Raw genomic sequence first — 18637 nt, 5'->3', positions numbered from 1 at the left:
GGAGAGAATGGCAAGGATCATTGTCCCCATTTTATAGATTATAAGAATTGAGTCTCTGAGAAATTCAGTGATATTCCCAAAGACACTCAGCTAAGAATAGTGGAGCTAGGACAAGTCAATGTTCTTTACATTACCTCCATTTTGTCTCTCTCAGTTATGAAGATAGAAAATGGAACCGCAAAAAAAAAAAATCTAAGCTACTTGGAAGAGGAAAAAAAAAACAGCTCAAAATAGTCTCTTGATTGTAAGTGAGTATGTCGTCATTGCGTATTATCATTGTGGAGGATCACAGTCTGATTTCATAAAATCTCAGAGCTGAAAGGGAACAGAAATCATAGAACATCATAGCTGAAATAGACTGACGGTCAAAGATGGAAGAGACCCGAAAATACAAAACACATTTGGTAGGACTCAAAGAAAACTTAGAGCAGGGATGTAGGTGTGACATGAACCCCTTTTGCAGTCTGATGAAGCAGATAGACTCCTGAGAAAGAAGTTTTAAAATGCACAAGATAAAATACATAGGATTACAAAGGAAACCAGATATACAAAATACAGCTATTAAAATATATATTAGAACAAACTCATCAGGGCAGCTAGACTGCCTAGTTGAAACACCTTGTTTTACTTACAGATAGTAAAGTGATTCCCAAGTTATTCATCCCAAAGTCACACAACAAATTAATGGCAAAGTAGAAACTAGAACCCAGGTCTCTAGACTCGAGTTAATACTCAGTACACTGTGCTGAATCACTTTAAAAGCACTTCAGGGAATAGTGGAGAAAAAAATGAAATATGTGCAAGATTTATTTTTGTTTTTCATAGCCTACACAGATAAAAAGTAATGTGAGTCTGGGAACATAAAATAGTACTATGTAGAATGTGGTTTGGTCATAAAATTATTGTATTTGCTACATTTGGAAAGATAAAGGGCTGGGGGAGAGAGAAAAATCCAAGGTGGTTTTGTTTTTTTTTCTCTATTGAAAAACAAACATTCATGTGCCAACAGAAAAGTTTCTCTCCCCCCGTCAATGTCTTAAATTAGTCTGGTTTGGGGGAATTTTTCCTCCTTCCAAGTCTTTATACTTCTATCTAATATCTCTATAATATCTATCTATCTAATATCTCTATAATAATAGTGGTTTCATGTAGTGCTTTCTGATTTAGGTTGGGAAAATGTTTTCCTCCCAATAGCCCGATTGTTGTTGTTCTTATGTCCTTTGTTCTCCAAGACGACCAACAGCCCTATGAGCTATGACTCAATTCCATTTGGTTTCTGGGCACCTACCTACTCTGTTGATATTGTGTAACAAGCACAGTGCTAGGCCCTTGGGGAGATAGAAAAGCACAGAGAATATTACATGTCCTTGCAAAGTTGAATCTTTGGGTTAACCTTATCCTTTGACACCACCTTTCCAATAATAAATGCAAACTCTTCCCCAGCATCAGTGTCTCAAAATGTTAGAACCCTACACTTGATTTCCTTTAATATCACAGATTTCCTAATGTCCAGCATACTCCTCATGACATTATGTTTCCTTTCTTATAAGAATTCTTTTTAAGCTCTTACATAATTGAGCATGGAACATTTCAGGAACCTCTAGTGTGAATATCATTAACTAGAATGTCACTGAAATGGATGACCTCCAAGTCCAGTCTTCCTATAGTGCCTACAGCAATCGTGAGAAACCTGGTGATGATGAGAAAATCTTCAAGGAGTTTTATTAATACCTGCTGTACAATTTGCTCTAGCAGTGGGCCAGAAAGCACCCCCTACATCTGTTCTCTATCTCATCCAAGGAAAAAATAGGAGCAAAAGAAGTAAAGAAGAGAAAGTCAGCATCAGAAAGAACCTTAGAACAAGGACTATCAGAGCTGGAGAGAACTTTAAAATCTAGAACAAAGAATGCCAGAGCTAGAAGGAAACCCCCTTATTTTATACATGAAGAAACAATGGTTCAGATTGTTCCAGAAATTTGCTAAATTCATTTATCAAGTTCAAAGCACAAAGCCAGGTTACCCAGATTGAAAATTCAGTGTCTTTCACACTTCCTCATTCACCTGCAAATTTAAGGAAACTTCAAATGCAACATATGGATGATTAAAATAAAGGAAACTTTTCTGGAACTTTTAATCCAAAAATCTTCCTTTCTATAAATACCACAAAATTCAACAACCTTTAAGGATTGCTTTTTTCTCTATATACAAGGATCAACATTAAGACATGGCTGTTTTCTTCCCTTCTCTTCTTAATGCTTCAGGATCCTAGGTAGACAGTGATTTCTCTTCTACCTCCACTTCCTGACTCTCTTGACTTTTTTGTTATCTCCTCCCCAGCAACCTTCTCACCCTGGAGATACTTCCACCCCTGCAATCTCTTCCTCTGATTAAGAGTTTCTTCCCAAGGACTATTATTTCATTAACTTCCCTGTGATGCTTACTTCTCACCTGACTCCACTACTGAATCTCCAGACTTTTCCATCTTACCCCCCACCCCATTTTCCACTTCCTCTTATGTATTACATTAGAATATAATCTCCCTGAGCGTAGGGACTATATTTCATCATTTGTATTTTTTCCCTCAATACTTAGTGTGGTATCTGATATTTAGCAGTGTAGTAAGGGATTTTAACAAGGTAAGTTGACAGCAAGAGATCCTGCAAACCAAACATTCCCCACAGAACACTCAGGAGCACAGAGGCAGTTATTGGGAGGAGTTGGTAAACTCCTCTTGAAGAGAGAAAGAGTTTCTATTTGGTATTTCTGGGATGGACTCAGAGAGCCAGTGATGCCCTCTTCTTTGGCTTTCTTGATATTCTGCCTGTCCTTGCTGCTGTTGGTGCTGGTGCTGCAGTCAAGTGAATTTCAACAGAGCTGTTACTGGGACTACTGCTTGACTCAAAGAGGACTCCTGGTTGTGAGATTCTTTGGCCTTTGGCCTTGTTCCTATAAAACCCCCTTAACCTTAATTACTACTGTAAGAATTTAGTTTAGGATAATTATAGAAGGCATAATGCGGGTTTTAATCTCTGTTTTGGGTTAGAAGTTAGGTATCCCCTAATTCCCTTTTCCCCCTTCTCCCTTTAGCAAAATAAATCTGTTATTATAAATTCATATATATATATATAGTTAGTTAGTTAGTTAGTTTTGAATCCTTTTAACCCACCTATTACAGTGGGTGCTTAATGTTTTAACAATCTATTTAGCAATCTACATCATTTCACCCATCTTTCATTTCTCTCTGAACCTGAGCCATTCTCAATTTCCAAGCTACCTATAGGATCCTCATATAGAATTAACCATAGACACAAAATCATTTCTAGCTCTAGTTCACAGGATTATAGATTCAGAACAGGCCTTAGCAATCAACTAAACCAATCCTCTAATTTTACAGATGAGGAAACTGAGGCTCAGAGAATAACTTGCCCAGTATTATGTCAAGCACATGGTAAAGAGCAGAACCAAAACTCAAACCCACACCCTCTGACTGAATCTGGTGTTTTCTGATATACCACAATATTGAATTACTGGCCCACTATTCATAAACAGAAGTAGACATGATTTCATAAACAGTCCCAGTTCAAATCTAGGATCAAATCCCTGGACCAAAAAATAATAAAATAAAGCCAACAGGGACTATCTGGTTCCTTTAATAACTATAAATGGGATGAATAATATAAATAATAAGTAAATAATACATATTAATTATGTGCATATGTTCAAATATTTATCAGACATCTACCTTGTGCCAAATGTGTTCAACACTAAGGGTACAAAGACAAGATAAAACAGTTCTTACTCTCAAGGAGCTTATATTCTACTATCATAAACACTTGAACATTTAATATATTTACAGTATGATTCTTTAACAATCCCATTGATTTAGGTATTCTCAGCATAAGAGACAACTTCTCCATACCTTCTTATCCTGTACCCTTCTTGCTCCTATACAGCATATACTATTGACTATACTAAAGGTCTTCTAATATTCCATAGATACCATTACAATCTTTGGGTTGTGCAACTCTTTTTCTTCCTTTAAAAAAAAAACCCTTAACTTCTATCTTAGAATCAATATCACGTATTGGTTCCAAGACAGAAAAGCAATAAGGGCTAGGCAATGGGGGTCAAGTCACTTGCCCAGAGTCACACAACTAGAGTCTGAGATAAGATTTGAACCCAAGACCTCCCATCTCTAGAACATGTTATACTACATTGGTAGAAGTTTCTTTGCCAAGGAAGTGACCTATTCCAATGAAATCATAAATCTAATCCCTATCTTTTGTATTTTAATTAGATTTTGACTTATAACATCATTGGTATAAGGAATTCCCAATGATGAAATGGTCCTTACCCATACAGAAGAGTACCTTCTCTGTAATTTCAACTCTTAGAAAGTTTCCTGGAGCACTTAAAGATCAAGTGGTTTGCTTTACATAGTATATATCAAAGGGAAGATGTGAACACAAGAGCAGGGTAAAAACAATCAGAATGGTAGGAGACCTTCCAGACTCATTTCCTGACTTAACCTTGATTCATCAAACTTTTCTTTAGGAATAGTCTAGCCTTATAATTTAAGCAAATTTCTCATCTTAACAAATACAGGTGCAGAGGAGAAAGAATACTTGGAATCAAAAAGTGAACAAGGGTAGAGGGACATCAGAAGAGATCCTGGGCAATCACTTGTTGAAGATATTGGAAAAAGGATTCCTACTCAAGCACAAGTCAGATTTAATGGCCCCTGTGGTCTTTTCCAACTCCATGAACCTCTACTGAGTGGAATAGCACTGAGTTCCATGAGTCTACCAAGTCAGTGGACATTTCTTTCTATAGCTGTAACTTTTTCTCTACTTTAAGTAATAGATATTTGAGCCTCTTAAGTGGTTTATCCCCAGTGGGATATAATACTAATAAGAGCTTAAATTCATAAAATATCTTTCTGGTTTACAAAGTTATTTCCTTATGAGAATCCATGAAGTAGGAAGCATAAACTTTATCCTTATTATCCCATTTTACAGATAAGAAAACTAAAGTTGAGAAAGATTAAGAACACTGAAGGCAAAGAAACAGAAATCTATCAGAGGGAGAGGAGAGCTAGGACATCAGATTTAATTAGATTAAACACTTGCCAATGATTAGATTTCTGTTTCACATCTTCTCACCTAAGACAGCTGCGGGCATCTTCTATTTGCATCAAGAATTGGCAGGAACCTGATAATTGCCAATCAAAGACAGCTGAGCAAGCAAGCATTTCTGTCATGAGAAGAGCTGGGGAACTAAAAGTAATAAAACAGGCTTTTCCCTCAAAAGCTTCAAGCAGAGTGAATTGGAAATTTGTTATGAAAATCCAACAGTATGAGTTGGCCATAAGAGCTACCAACAGGAACAATAGAAGACTGACAGTCTTACTACTGTCAAGTATTATAGGCAAGGGGAATTGGGCAGTGACCAGCAGAAAGAACTCTCTTTATTATGTACTTGTATTTCTGCCAATGACAAGTAATAGCTCAAAGATCTGCTTCACTGCTTTTCTCTTGCCTCTAGGACAACTGAGATATAGAAATGCTCCCCAAACAGGTCAGCAGATAGATTTGGGGAGTGAGATTGCCTATGACCTTGGATGGGGGAAAATACATCTTTATTTTCACTCATCTGATACAGTATTGCCCCCCAATTCTGAACACAGGTGATAAACTATTCTGAAAAGGATCTCCAGGTTTCACTAGACCAACAAAGGGGCAGTGTCTTGTGATACCGATCACGACACAAAAATGGGCAAGAACCCCCGGACATAGGAGAAAACATGAACTGCTCTCTTTGGCTTTAAAAGAGTTCCCAACTTGGCTCCAACCTCTCTCACATACGCCATATTGAAATGAAACCAGCCTTCTTGATGTTCTTCATCCATAGCATCACATCTCTCTCCATGCCTTTAAACAGGCTTTCCCCGATGCCTGGAATACCCTCCCTTGCTCACTTTCTGTCTCCTCAATCTCTGAGCTCCTTCTAAGGTTCACTTCATGTAGTACCCCCTTCAAGAGGCCTCTTATGATTCTTCTAGTTCTTAGGGGTCCCTCCCTAGAATAACTTTGTGTTCACCATGTATATGTATATGTATAATATATATTGTGTGTAATAATATATCATCAATATGTTCTTAATATATTAATTGAATATTTTGAATATTACATAGTTATAGAAATATATTGTATTTCTCTTCATGCACGTTGTTTCCTCCCAGTAGGATGTAAACCATTAGAGCAAGGACCATCTTTTGCATTCCCAGAGCCTAGCCCACTGCCTTGTAGGTCGTAAATGTTCAGCAAACATTTGTTAAGTTGAATACATCAAGTTCAGGCAGGTCTCCCTCCCAGAGGAGAAAGTGAAAGGCTGGAGGAATACTTCTCTTTTCACCAATAAGAATGAAATAGTCTTTGAAAGAATGAAATTACTGCAAAGAAAAGATTAAGGAGAATAAAGCATCTGAAGGAACCAGAGATGAATACAGTCTGAGGAAGGACTTTGAAAGGTGAAAAGAATGTGACACAGAGGAGGGAGGAAAGAAGAGGGGAGAATGAACATTAAGAGCCATGAAATGAGTATGAAGCTTTTCCTATGAAAAGGTGAGTCAGAATCTCTGAGGAAGCATTTTCTTAAACTCCAAGGAATGATGTTTTCCCACCTTTTCTGGAAGACTTGATAATTTCTTTTTCAGTAAAGCCTAACCTCAATCTGGAGTTCTAGTATTATTTAGGAATCTCATTTAATATCTCTGAGCCTTAGTTTCTTCATCTGTAAAAATGGGACAATAACTCCTATACTGCTTAGCCCACAGACTTGTGTAAAAGCCCTTCCTGCCCACAGGGAAAGTGGCAAATATCCAGTCCCAGAGGCAAAGCGCTTTGCTGTCTTTAAAACACTCTATATAAACGCTCTATATAAATGTTAGCTGTTCTTTTGAATGTATCATGGTAAAGTGTGAGTGACTCTGGAGCCAACAGTCCAATTTACTGCAGGGATAAATGTGGATTTTCTGAGTAGATGAGATCTAGATGAAAAGCTATGACAAATCACTTTTCTATCGCTCCAGGCAGCCCAGGCTCACCTTTCAAAAGTGGCCACTGATGCTGCCAAGCCTGCATAACACCCCACTGATATCTTACAGACCAGAACTGTTTCCATCAGGTAACAGGGCGATGCAGGGTCTCCAATGCCCCCAGGACACAATCTTTCATCTAGCTTACTCAGCTACTCCCATATATTGCCAGCTAGCTGACTTTAAAATACAGAAACTTGTTTTCAGAAAGGGGGAAAGGCCTCCTTTCCAGGTAAAGGCAATGAAGAAAATGAGTCCATCAGCCAAAGTAATTAGAGGGCTGAATAAGGGCTGTTTTCCATGGTTTCTTTAGAGATCACAAGTTGATACATATGTTCTCCTAAGCACAAGGACTTCTACTTTTTATGACTATGACCTCCCTTTGTATTTAAATATGGAAGTACAATGTTCACATCACTTAGTGTTTTAATTGATTTGCTAATGAATCCATTGATGATCATTATTCCCATCATGTCCCCCTTAGCAACTAAGATTTGGGGAGTTGAAGGAGATATCAAGATATAAAAAAAAGAACAAACCAAAACACAACGTCCATAGACCTGAGTGTTGCTAGAATCAAAATGGATGCCCATTGATTAGGGAATGACTAAACCAATTGAGGCATATAAAGGTAATGGAATATTAGTGCTCTGCAAGAAACAATGGATATAAGTGCTTCAGGAAAACTTTGGAAGATGAATAGGAAGTGATGCAAAACAAAGTGGAACTGGAAGAATAGATTATACAATGACCACAAGAATGTAATGGAAACTGATATTGAAAGATTTCAGAATACTGATCAATCTAGTCAACTTTAAAGGACTCATGGGGAAACAAGATGTCATCTCTTCTAGACAAAGAAGGGGTGGGCTATGAGAATGAAATGAAGCATATATTTTTAGATATAAACACTCTATCAACTTGCTTTTCCTTAACTATACTATGTGTTTATAACAAAAGAGAGCTTTTGGGGAGCAGGGCAAGGAGGTAGACTCACAGAGAAGTAAAAGTGATATTTTCTTTAAAATATTATTAACACACTTATTTTTTGAGAAATCCAAATTCTAGCTCTTCCTCTACCACTAACTCATCATGTGACTCACTCTCCATCTCTAAGCTTCAGTTTCCTCATATGAGGAATGAGAAGACTAGACTAGATTTCTAGAGTTCTGTCTATTTGTAATAGTGTACCATCTATGACAGCTCAAGTTCATATGAAAAATAAGACATCAACTGCAATATGGAATTACATTATTAAAGGCTAGAATTTGTCATCTCCAAGAATAATTAGGCTCCTAAGACACTGTTGGGGAGAGTGTAATCCTAGCAATAATGCCTGTAAGGTACCCCAAGAGATCCACTGGTCCTGACCCATGCTTCTGGGCAAGTAGTGTATTATCTCCATTTAATAAATGAGGGAACTTAGCCCCCCAGTGAAATTAAGGGCACAAAGTCACAAAGCTAATACATAATGGAAGGGGCAACTAGAAATAAAATATCCTCCATAGTTTAGTTTGGTTCTTCTCTCCTAGTAGAAAAAGGAAATTTTAGAGAAATCCAAAATACCTAGACCATTTTTCCCATTTTTATCTCCTACCCTTATCTCATTTCTGCATTGTTTTAAAATTCCAGTTCCAAATAGAATTTGAGCAATGTATTAGACAAAAGGACTACTTTGAGGATTAACTAAGAGTATGAATAAGATTTTTTAAGAACTTACTGTGTTCTAATCATTACACTAGACTACAAAAGTATGAACAAATACTCCAGAGCTTTTCATTTACCAGCATAATATTCTTATTTCTGATAATGATTTAAAAGTAATTAATATTAACAATAATAACAAAACAGTTATGTCCTTTATTATGTGTAGCATTCCCCAGGCTTAGAAACCCAGGTTATATGTCACACTGGCTGACAATGTCAGTGTCATCCACAACTCTTCCTCTTTTATTCACCCCACCCATCCAAACTGCAATCACATCCTATTCCTACCCTCACAATGTCTCTATTATATATTGTCTTCTCTCTTCTGATATAGCTCCCACCTTGGCATGTGGGCTTATCACCTCAAACCTGGACTATTGAAATAACCTTCTGGTTTGCTTCTCTTCCTCAGGTCTTCCCATTCCAGACCATTTCTGATTCACTTGCCAAAGAGATTTTCCTAAAACATAGGTCTGACCATGTTATTCCCCTATTCAAAAAACTCCATTGGTTTCCTACTGTCTCAAGGATCAAATATAAAACACTCTGGCTTCTAAAGCCTTTCATCTCTTAGCCCATTTCTACCTTTCCTGACTTCTTGAATTTCCCTCCCCTCCAAGTACTCTATAAATGCAGCAACACAGACTTTCCTGTTGTTCCTCACATAACAGTCCACATCCTGACTCATGACCTTTCCCTGTGCCTGAAATGCTCTCCCTTCTGCCTCCTAGTTCCCTTCAACATTCATTTCAAAAGCTATCTTCTTCCATTTCTTTATTCTGAGATTATCTTCCATTTATCTTGTACATATCTTGTATGAATGTAAGCCATATCTCAAAGTCCATTGGTTTTGTACTCTCCTTCTGTTGGAGATGAATGCCCTGCCCCACAAGTGAGATGGAATAGAATTGGTGAGAGATAAGAGAGCTCCAACCTCTACCAGTTTCCCTTCAGAACTTTTCAGCCAGTCCTTTTTGGAACCGGTCAAGTCCAAGACTTTTTTGGGGTGTTATTGGCTTCCAGTTTTGAGAGGGAAAATGGAAGAGGCCAACTATATTTCAGATTGCTGAAAAAAAAAGATATGGGAGGAAGTTATAAGTCTCCAGTAAATCTCAATCCACAGCTTGCTGTCAGATACTACTGGGAGTTGCCCCTTTAATAAGATCAAGGAAAATCTCTCTTGGTTGAGCTAAGTTACCTCTGTCCCAATGGAAGAGCTCCTTTACTTTGTATCATCTATATTTGTATCATCATTAATTGTATTATTTTATTAGTTTTATTAACCTATCATCAATTTCTTATATAAGCAATAACATAGCTTCACATACAAAGAGAAATAAAATTAATTCTTAATAGAAAAATAAAAGATAGTGATCTCCCTGAGGACAGGGAATTTGGTTATGCCTTTCTATATATTCCCAAGGGCTTCCTTTAGTGCCTGGCAACATAGGAAGTGCTAGATAAATACTTAATGACTTCATTATGAATACTTTTCCTGATTTCACAGAGTTTACACACAACAGGGTGTGTATAAAAATAACTAATTTCCAGATTTCTTTTCAGAAAGGAGCTGCCTCCACCATGTGATCCCATGAGACAAAAAGCTTCCTACTTTTTTTCTCTTTTACATACCAATAATACAGTGTCTTCAAATGCTAAAGCTTCCATTTCCTCATTTTTCTTACCTTTGAATGAATGACAAGTGAGAGTCTCACATCTGATGGTTTCTAAAGGCCCTCATAGGAATTCTATGTGAACTGGAATGACCTCCAGGAATTGATGCAGAGTGAAAGGAACAGAACCAGGAAACATTGTACACAGAGATTGATACACTGTGGTACAATTGAATGTAATGGACTTCTCTACTAGCAGCAATGCAATGACCTAGGACAATCCTGAGGGACTTATGAGAAGGGATGCTATCCACATCCATATATGGGAATAGAAACACAGAAGAAAAATAACTGCCTGATCACATGGGTTGATGGGGATATGACTGAGGACGCAGACTCTAAACGATCACCCTAGTGCAAATATCAATAATATGGAAATAGGTCTTGATCAATGACACATGCAAAACCTAGTGGAATTGTTTGTTGGCTAAGGGAGGTGGGTGGGAGGAATGGAGAGAAAGAATGTGAATCATGTAACCATGGAAAATTTTTCTTAATTAATTAAATAAAATTTTAAAAAATAAAGGACCTCATATCTCTAAAAAAAATCCATTTTATAAATTTGGATACACTTAGAGTCCAAGAACCTAGGTTCTAATTCTGGCTTTAAATTACTTCCGACATGACCTTGGGCAAAACATTAAATTGCTCTTCAACAAAATGAAAGGTTTGGGCAAGGTGATCTCTAAGGTCCCTTCTAGCTCTAAATATAAGGTATTATCAGTACCATTATAATCTGAGCATTCCAGAGGTTCAGAGAAATTTAGTGGCTTGCTTGGGGTCACTAAGCCAGTGCCAGCAGCGTTTGAACCTAGGTTTCTTGACTCCATATTTGGTACTCTGTCCAACTATTACCATGTTGTATCTGTAACAGAACCTTAATTCACTACAGGGATTGTTGTCTCCTAGAAAGGACACTGAGACTCCATTCCAGTTACAGTTTCAGTGCATATTAGCTATATAACCAGCACGTCTTTTCACCCCTGTGGATAGAAATGTTTAAGAATTTCAAGAATAAGAATTATATCAATGCACTGGAAAGAAAGGCAAAGTCCCTCCAACTCTGACTAAGAGAAAATACCTAGATTCTGACACAATCAAGGTCTTAGAAGCCAAATCTATAGAAGTCAAAGAGACCCAAAGCTATTGATGGCACTACCATCCTTCCAGCTATCACTGAGGTTCAAAACCTCATGGCCATTTTTAGCTCTTTCTTTTATATCCAATAAACTTCCATTCCTAACTACAGTGTATTCACATCATCTCTTGTATCCACCTCTTTCTTTCCACTACACTGCAACCATCCTGATACATCCCCCATCGCCTCTAATCTGGATTATTTTAATAGCCACTTAACTCATTTCTGAGCCTCCTGTTCCTCTCCAATCCATCCTTCACTCTGGCAAAATATTCTTCCCTAATGCATGTCATGAGCCAGTTCAGAAATTTCCAGTGGGTCTCTTGCCTAGGCCTACTAGGACAAAATGAATTTTTCACAAAGACATCCAAGTCACTAACTGGGTAAACAGAGCAGGGGATCTGGGCCTTCTCTTCAAGGCCACAAAACTTAGAGGTGCATCTAAATCCCTTTGGTCTTTTCATAGCATATAAGCCACTAAATCTGGCACTAATTATCAAGAATAATGAATTAAAATAGGAAGCTCACTGATAACGTCTTCCGATCCTCTTCCCCTTGCAGCCACCCAATCCCACTCTCCACTGCACTCCAGTGATTGTCATCCTGGCAAGAATCTCATCCTATCCCAGTCTCCAACTGTTATTTCTTCTCGATTGAATTGTTCAGTTGCCCCAGGTGCAAAAAAAAAAAATCAAAAAGTAATAACTCATTTATATAGTTTGTTTTATGTAGTACTTTCCCAGCATCCCCCATATGTGTTTAAGCTGGTTATTGCTACATTTGTTGTTCTTTTTGTTCTATTCTGTTTAGCAGGCCTGTAGGAAGTTTAAACTACAAAGAACCATACTTGACTCTTGACATAGCAAGATGGCCCAGAAAGCAAAGCCGCCATCCGGGGTGTGGTGGACTGTGTGTGTGTGTGTAACACAGACCTGGGCATTAGTCCTGCCCCAAAATAGCTGCCTGCCCCCCCCAAACAAGCCCCTTCTGAGTCTGTTTCCCCATCTGTGAAATGAGGGCATAGGGATAGGCTTCTGTCCAATTCTCGAAGCCATTTTTCCTTCATGAGAAGCTTCACCTCCTGGTTGAATTGGAGACAAATTGTCAGGAAGAGGTGTTAGAAGGCAGGCTCCCTCTATTATCGCCCCACCAGAGGCCTGTGGATTCAGGTGCCAATCTTAGCCTTTCTGTGAATATAGAATTCTCTGAAGATGAAGAAAATAATTTAAAGGGGGGAAAAGAGTCACTTAAATGAAAGCAAGAAACTAGGAGACAATTTGTAAGAGAAAATGGAAGTCGAAGGAGAGTTGGATTCCCCATGGCTCCTAAACTGTTAGTTAATTGAATCCAATGTTCCAGGACCTTAACTACAAATAAACTCCTTGGAAGAAACAGCCCAATTGCTATCCCTCAGGTGAAATTAAAGCCCTGAGCCTTAACTCTGAGGCCTGACAAAGCCCTTCTGCCCTCCTCCTGACTAATATTTATATACACAAAGGCATCAGCCTGATCCAGGGAGCTTTTGTGCTCTCTTGCCTTTTAAGACCAACATCTGCCGCTGACAGACAGCCCCAGGGTCTATGTTCCCATCCTCCAGGCTGCTGGCTTCCCCAGACATTTATTCTGGCCAGGCTGCCAACCAGGCTACGTACGTAACAAGTCAAAGAAACCTCCGGTACAAAAACTGGACTGAAATTAAATAAATAATAATAATAATAATAATAATAATGTCCTATTGCTAAAGGATTTATACAACATTTGCCTTACAATGTCAATAGGGGAGGAAGTACAATTATTCTGATGTCCATTTATTGGAGGAAAAAAATGAGGCCAATTAGAGGAAGTTAGTTAGATGAGACGGCACAGTGGAGAGAATAGTGGGCCTGGAGTCAGGAAGACCCAAGTTCAAATGCAGCCTCAGACACCAAGTTATGTCATCCTGAGCAAGTCATTTAATTCTGTTTGCCTCTGTTTTCTAATCTGTAAAATGAGCGAGAGAAGGGAATCCACTCTAATACCTTTGCCAAGATAACCCCAAAAGGAGTCACATAGAGTCAGATGCAACTGAAATGATTGAACGACAAAGGGGAGAGAAGGAATGTTCAAGTAACAAGAAAATAAGAGAGAATCCTAGCTTTCTAAAACTAGAGGAAATTAGAGGTCACAGAGGCCAAGCTCTTCATTTTTCAGATGAAGAAACTGAAAACCAGGGGCATCTGGGTGGCTCAGTGGATGGAGAGCCAGGCCCCGAGATGGGAGGTCCTGGGTTCAAATGTGGCCTCAGACACTTCCCAGCTGTGTGACCCTGGGCAAGTCACTTAACCCCCATTGCCTAGCCCTTACCACTCTTCTGCCTTGGAACCAATACACAGTATTGACTCCAAGATGGAAGGTAAGGGTTTTAAGATGGGCAAGTCACTTAACCCCCATTGCCTAGCCCTTACCACTCTTCTACCTATTGGTTCCAAGACAAAAGATAAGGGTTTTAAAAAAAGGGGGGGGGAAAGGAAATTGAAAACCAGAGGGGGGAAAAAGTGACAAACACTAATTAGGAAGTCTTAAGTTAAAAACCTATCCCAGAATTTACTTGTGTGACCCTAGGCAAGTCACTTATCACCTATCAGCTTCAGTTTCCTCATCTGGAAAATGTGGGAATTGGATTTGATTTGATTGTTTCTCATTTTAATGACCCTCTATTTTGAGGAAGGATCCAAACCAATCATTCTTCCTTCTTTTTTCACCAATATAAGTATTGGCTCCAAGGCAGAAGATTGACTCAGCAATGGGGGTCAAGTGACTTGCCCAGGGTCACGCAGCTAGGAAGTGTCTCAGGCCAGATGTGGGCCCAGGGCCTCTCCACTGAGCCACCAAGCTGCCCCTATTCTTCATTCTCAAGACTTTGCCACCATGCCCCACCCTCCTCACCCGAGCTTCTTAGTTTCCTTTTCTGTGCTCTCTTCCCCCATTAGAATGCAAGCTTCTTTTTCCTTTGGTTGTAATTCCTGTTCTTGATATAGAGCCTGTTATGGGGCAAGTACTTAGTACACGTCTGTTGACTTGATTGGCCTTCCAGCTCTAACTCTATCCTCATATTATCCTTAGGGTTTGGCTCAAGCCATATAATCTTTCTACTCTACCATAAAAGGTCGGTAGAACCAAGTAGAGAATTTAGAGCTGGAAAGCACCAAAACCCTCATTTAACATAAAAAGGAGGCGGAAAAGGGAATGAGATGGGCTAAGGTTAGAAAGACAGTTTGGGGTCTGGCTGTGAAGCTAAACCCACTTCGCTCCCTATTGCCTCCAAGCTTTCCTCTGTTTACCTTTTAAAAGCCTTTACAGCTAGACCCCAAATCATAGTATTCTCTATCATTCCCTCTCACATGCCACAATCCCTTCCAGCTCTCCTTCTTGCTAGCCTCACCCACGACAGTTCATCTCCGTCTCTGCATCTTTGCAGGTGCTTAATAAACATGAGTTGATTGATTCCTGAGATATTATTTGATATTTCAGTCAAGACTTGTCCCAAAGGGAGTTGGGGAAGAGCACACACCCACAGCTTATTCTCAGACCACCTTCTGAATGGCATTACATGGAGATAATGGCTTAAGATTAAAAAAAAAAAAACTTTGGGGGAGGCAGCTGGGTGGCTCAGTGGATGGAGAGCCAGGCCTAGAGACGGGAGGTCCTGGGTTCAAATGTGGCCTCAGACACTTCCTAACTGTGTGACCCTGGGCAAGTCACTTGACCCCCATTGCCTAGCCCTTACCACTCTTCTGCCTTGGAGCCAATGCACAGTACTGATTCCAAGACAGAAGGTAAGGGTTTAAAAAATACTTTGCATGGAAGGCACTTTAATTCTCAAAACAATTCTGCGAGGAAGAGGACACACATGGTATTCTCACCCTCAGTTCCATAAAGAAACATTGGGTCACCAAGGCAGGGTGTAGTGATTCCCTGTGAGCTGGCCTTTCTATTTCCTTTAGAGCCCGAGGGGCCGACAACATCAGCCAGAGCCCCTCGGGATAACAAAATCTCACCTTGACTTTTAGATGGAAGAAATAGCCAAACCGCCCTGGGAAGGACCCTGGATAAATGCTCATTCACAACTATATGCCATCACATGCTATCAGCCAGTATCAGATATTGGTATATTCTTAAAATGGGCTTTTTAAAAAACAAGTTCAGACCAAACACAGGAGGCAGGACTGAGCAGAATAGGAATCATTTTAATATAATTGTTTTTTCTGACAAATCAGTTCAGTGTTGTCCCGCCCATGGCTGCACTGGGATCCGTTTCTTGCTGTGACTAAAAAGCTGTCTCACAGGTCATTAGTTTCCATTTAGGAATATTTTCTTGTTATTTAGCCATTTTTTAGTCATGTCTGACTCTTTGTGACCCGATTTGGAGGTTTCTGAGCAAAGAGACTGGAATAATTTGCCATTTCTCTCTCCAATTCATTTTACAGATGAGAAAACTGAGGTAAAGAGGATTAAGAGGCTTGTCCAGGGTCACCCAGCTAGTGTCTGGGGCTGAATTTGAACTCTTGGATATGAGTCTTCCTGACTCCAGCCCCAACATTCTATCCATTCTGCTACCTAGCTGCCCATTCAGAAATCTAGTCCCGTTTATACTTAAGAGTTGGCTGTCTAGGATGCCCAAATATGTATATTTTGTGTTCTAGGTTTAAGACAACATTCTTTTGTGATAAACATCTATATAGACATACATAGGTAGAAAGGTTTGAGATATGGGAGCAAATTGGTCATATTCTCTAGAAGACAAACAGAATTTGACTTATTGGCTTGATAATCAGGAACAAGAAGAGGAAATCTCAATAATTAAACTGAACTTGTTGGAAAAAAAATCACAGAAGACCATTTCTGTAGCCCAAAAGACAAATTAGAAAAGTATGTAGAACATCCAAAGTAGCCAGATGGAAAAGGTGGGGCATTTGGAGTTGGAAGAGCTAAGTATAAATCCTGACCACCATGGCCAGCTATATTATCTTGGGTAAATAATTTCATCAGTGGAAGCTTCAGTTTCTCCACCTATAAAACGGAGGTGACATTTTCCCTATCTATCTCACATAGATGTTGTGACAAAACCTCAAGCGTCTATAAAATGTGAATGTTTGATATTTTCCCCTTCTTAAAAAAAGAAGAAAATTGAGAGAGAAAAATCAGAATAAGTTCAAGAGGAAATAAAAACTTAGATGTTTTTCCTCTGAAATTTTTCTCCTGTAGAAAATCCCTGTAATACATGACAGCTGTACTTGCCCACTGGCAGTTGAACACATGAAAGTTAAAAATAATAAGAAATTACTATTAGGCTCCAAGGATGATAAATCGATTGTCATCACCAACTACCTCTAACTCATGTCAAGTGAATAAGTAGAAAGTTATTTCTAAAATGATTTGCAAAGAACAGCATGCCAAGAAATAGGGAGAAGCCAACAATACCAAAGTAATGGCACCCAGATCATAAAGTCAAGAGATTTAGAGAGGGACAGGACAGTTGCCTCCTAGTTTTTTGAAGAGTTTCTTGTGGAATTCAACTTATCAGTTTGATAATCGGGAACAAGAAAAGGAAATCTCAACAATTAAAGTTGTCTGAATCGGCTACCTCAGAGGATTTCAAACAAACCTGAATGATCTTTTGGGGATAGTGTAGATTATCAATCACTTAGGGATGGGTTGTTAACAAGAAATTTCTGAGATGTCTTCCTACTCTGAGATACCGAGACACAATTAATATTAATATTAATAATAGCTACTCACATGAGAATAGGACTTTAAAGTTCTAAAAACTCTTTTCTTACAGCAACCCTAAAAAATGTTAAGGGGTTGTACTAGTGTTTTCATACCCATTTTACAGATGAGGAAACAGGTTCCCAGAGATTATGTTTAAGAACTAATTCCTTAGACTAAAATTGGATATCCTCCACAATCTAGCCTTTTAACCTACCTTTCTATTTTAAACTCACTCTAGTCCCTATTATTCTTCTTTAAGACTCCTTCTGTTCCCAGGCACTCATCATGCTCATTCCCCACTCTAAATCTTCCCCATCCTCTTTGCTTATTCAACCACAACCTATCTTTCTAGGAGTCTCTTTCCATCATAATCACATCCACCTGGCAATAATCTCTCTCTAAATACATATAACATTTCTAATTTGTATCATTCACTCAACCTATATGAATTATCTGGTATTATTTAACCCTTTCGTGTTCATTTAGTCATCTACCTAACTACACTTAAAGGGGATAAGGAACCATGTCCTATCATTCAGAAAAGATTTTTATGCTTGTCTTCAAAGGACCAGGCTCAAGTCTGATCAAGAAGGCATTAAATTAAAAAGGTCCAGAGAAGGAGAAAAATGTTCATTTATCTACCAAGTCTGATCCCACAGAAAGTAACAGGTACAATGCCAGAAGAATAGTGAAGGCATACACCTATAATTCATAAAAGATCATATCTAAGAAGAGAGCCTGATTCTGTTTTATTTTAATCCAATTTTAGAAATTTACATTCATTGCTATGTAATTTCATCTAATTAGATTTAGCCCAGTACTTTGGGTACTGACTAATTCAAAATCTTAAGCTATTTCTCTCAACTTCAAATCATCTGCAAATCTAACAACCATGCCTACAATGGACTCCTCTAAGTGACCAAGACCCTCCCTCTCAGACAAGGAGTGAAGGAACCTCAACTGAATAATTGAGGCTATTTATGTAGACCTGACAAGTAACACAGCTCAAAATAGCTGGATCAGGAGAGGTGGCAAAAAAGAATTCAACAAAGGTCACTGCCTGGAGCTTTGTTTCCTCAAGTTTTCCTTCATAAAGCATCCTGTTGCTGAGGAAATAGCAATAGTCTGGGAATCAGGGGGTCATCAGAGAGAGTCCAGAAGTACTTCTTTTAAAGGAAAGAGTGTGCTGAGCAAGGATGCTGCTCCTGAAAGTAATGATCTCTGAAATACTGCAAGAATCTGTGATTTCATTGGTGTGAGTACTCCCTTCAC

This window comes from Monodelphis domestica, chromosome 6, assembly GCF_027887165.1.
Source record: "Monodelphis domestica isolate mMonDom1 chromosome 6, mMonDom1.pri, whole genome shotgun sequence".
In the NCBI taxonomy this organism is placed as follows: Eukaryota; Metazoa; Chordata; class Mammalia; order Didelphimorphia; family Didelphidae; genus Monodelphis; species Monodelphis domestica.
This window is presented reverse-complemented; position numbering follows the sequence as displayed.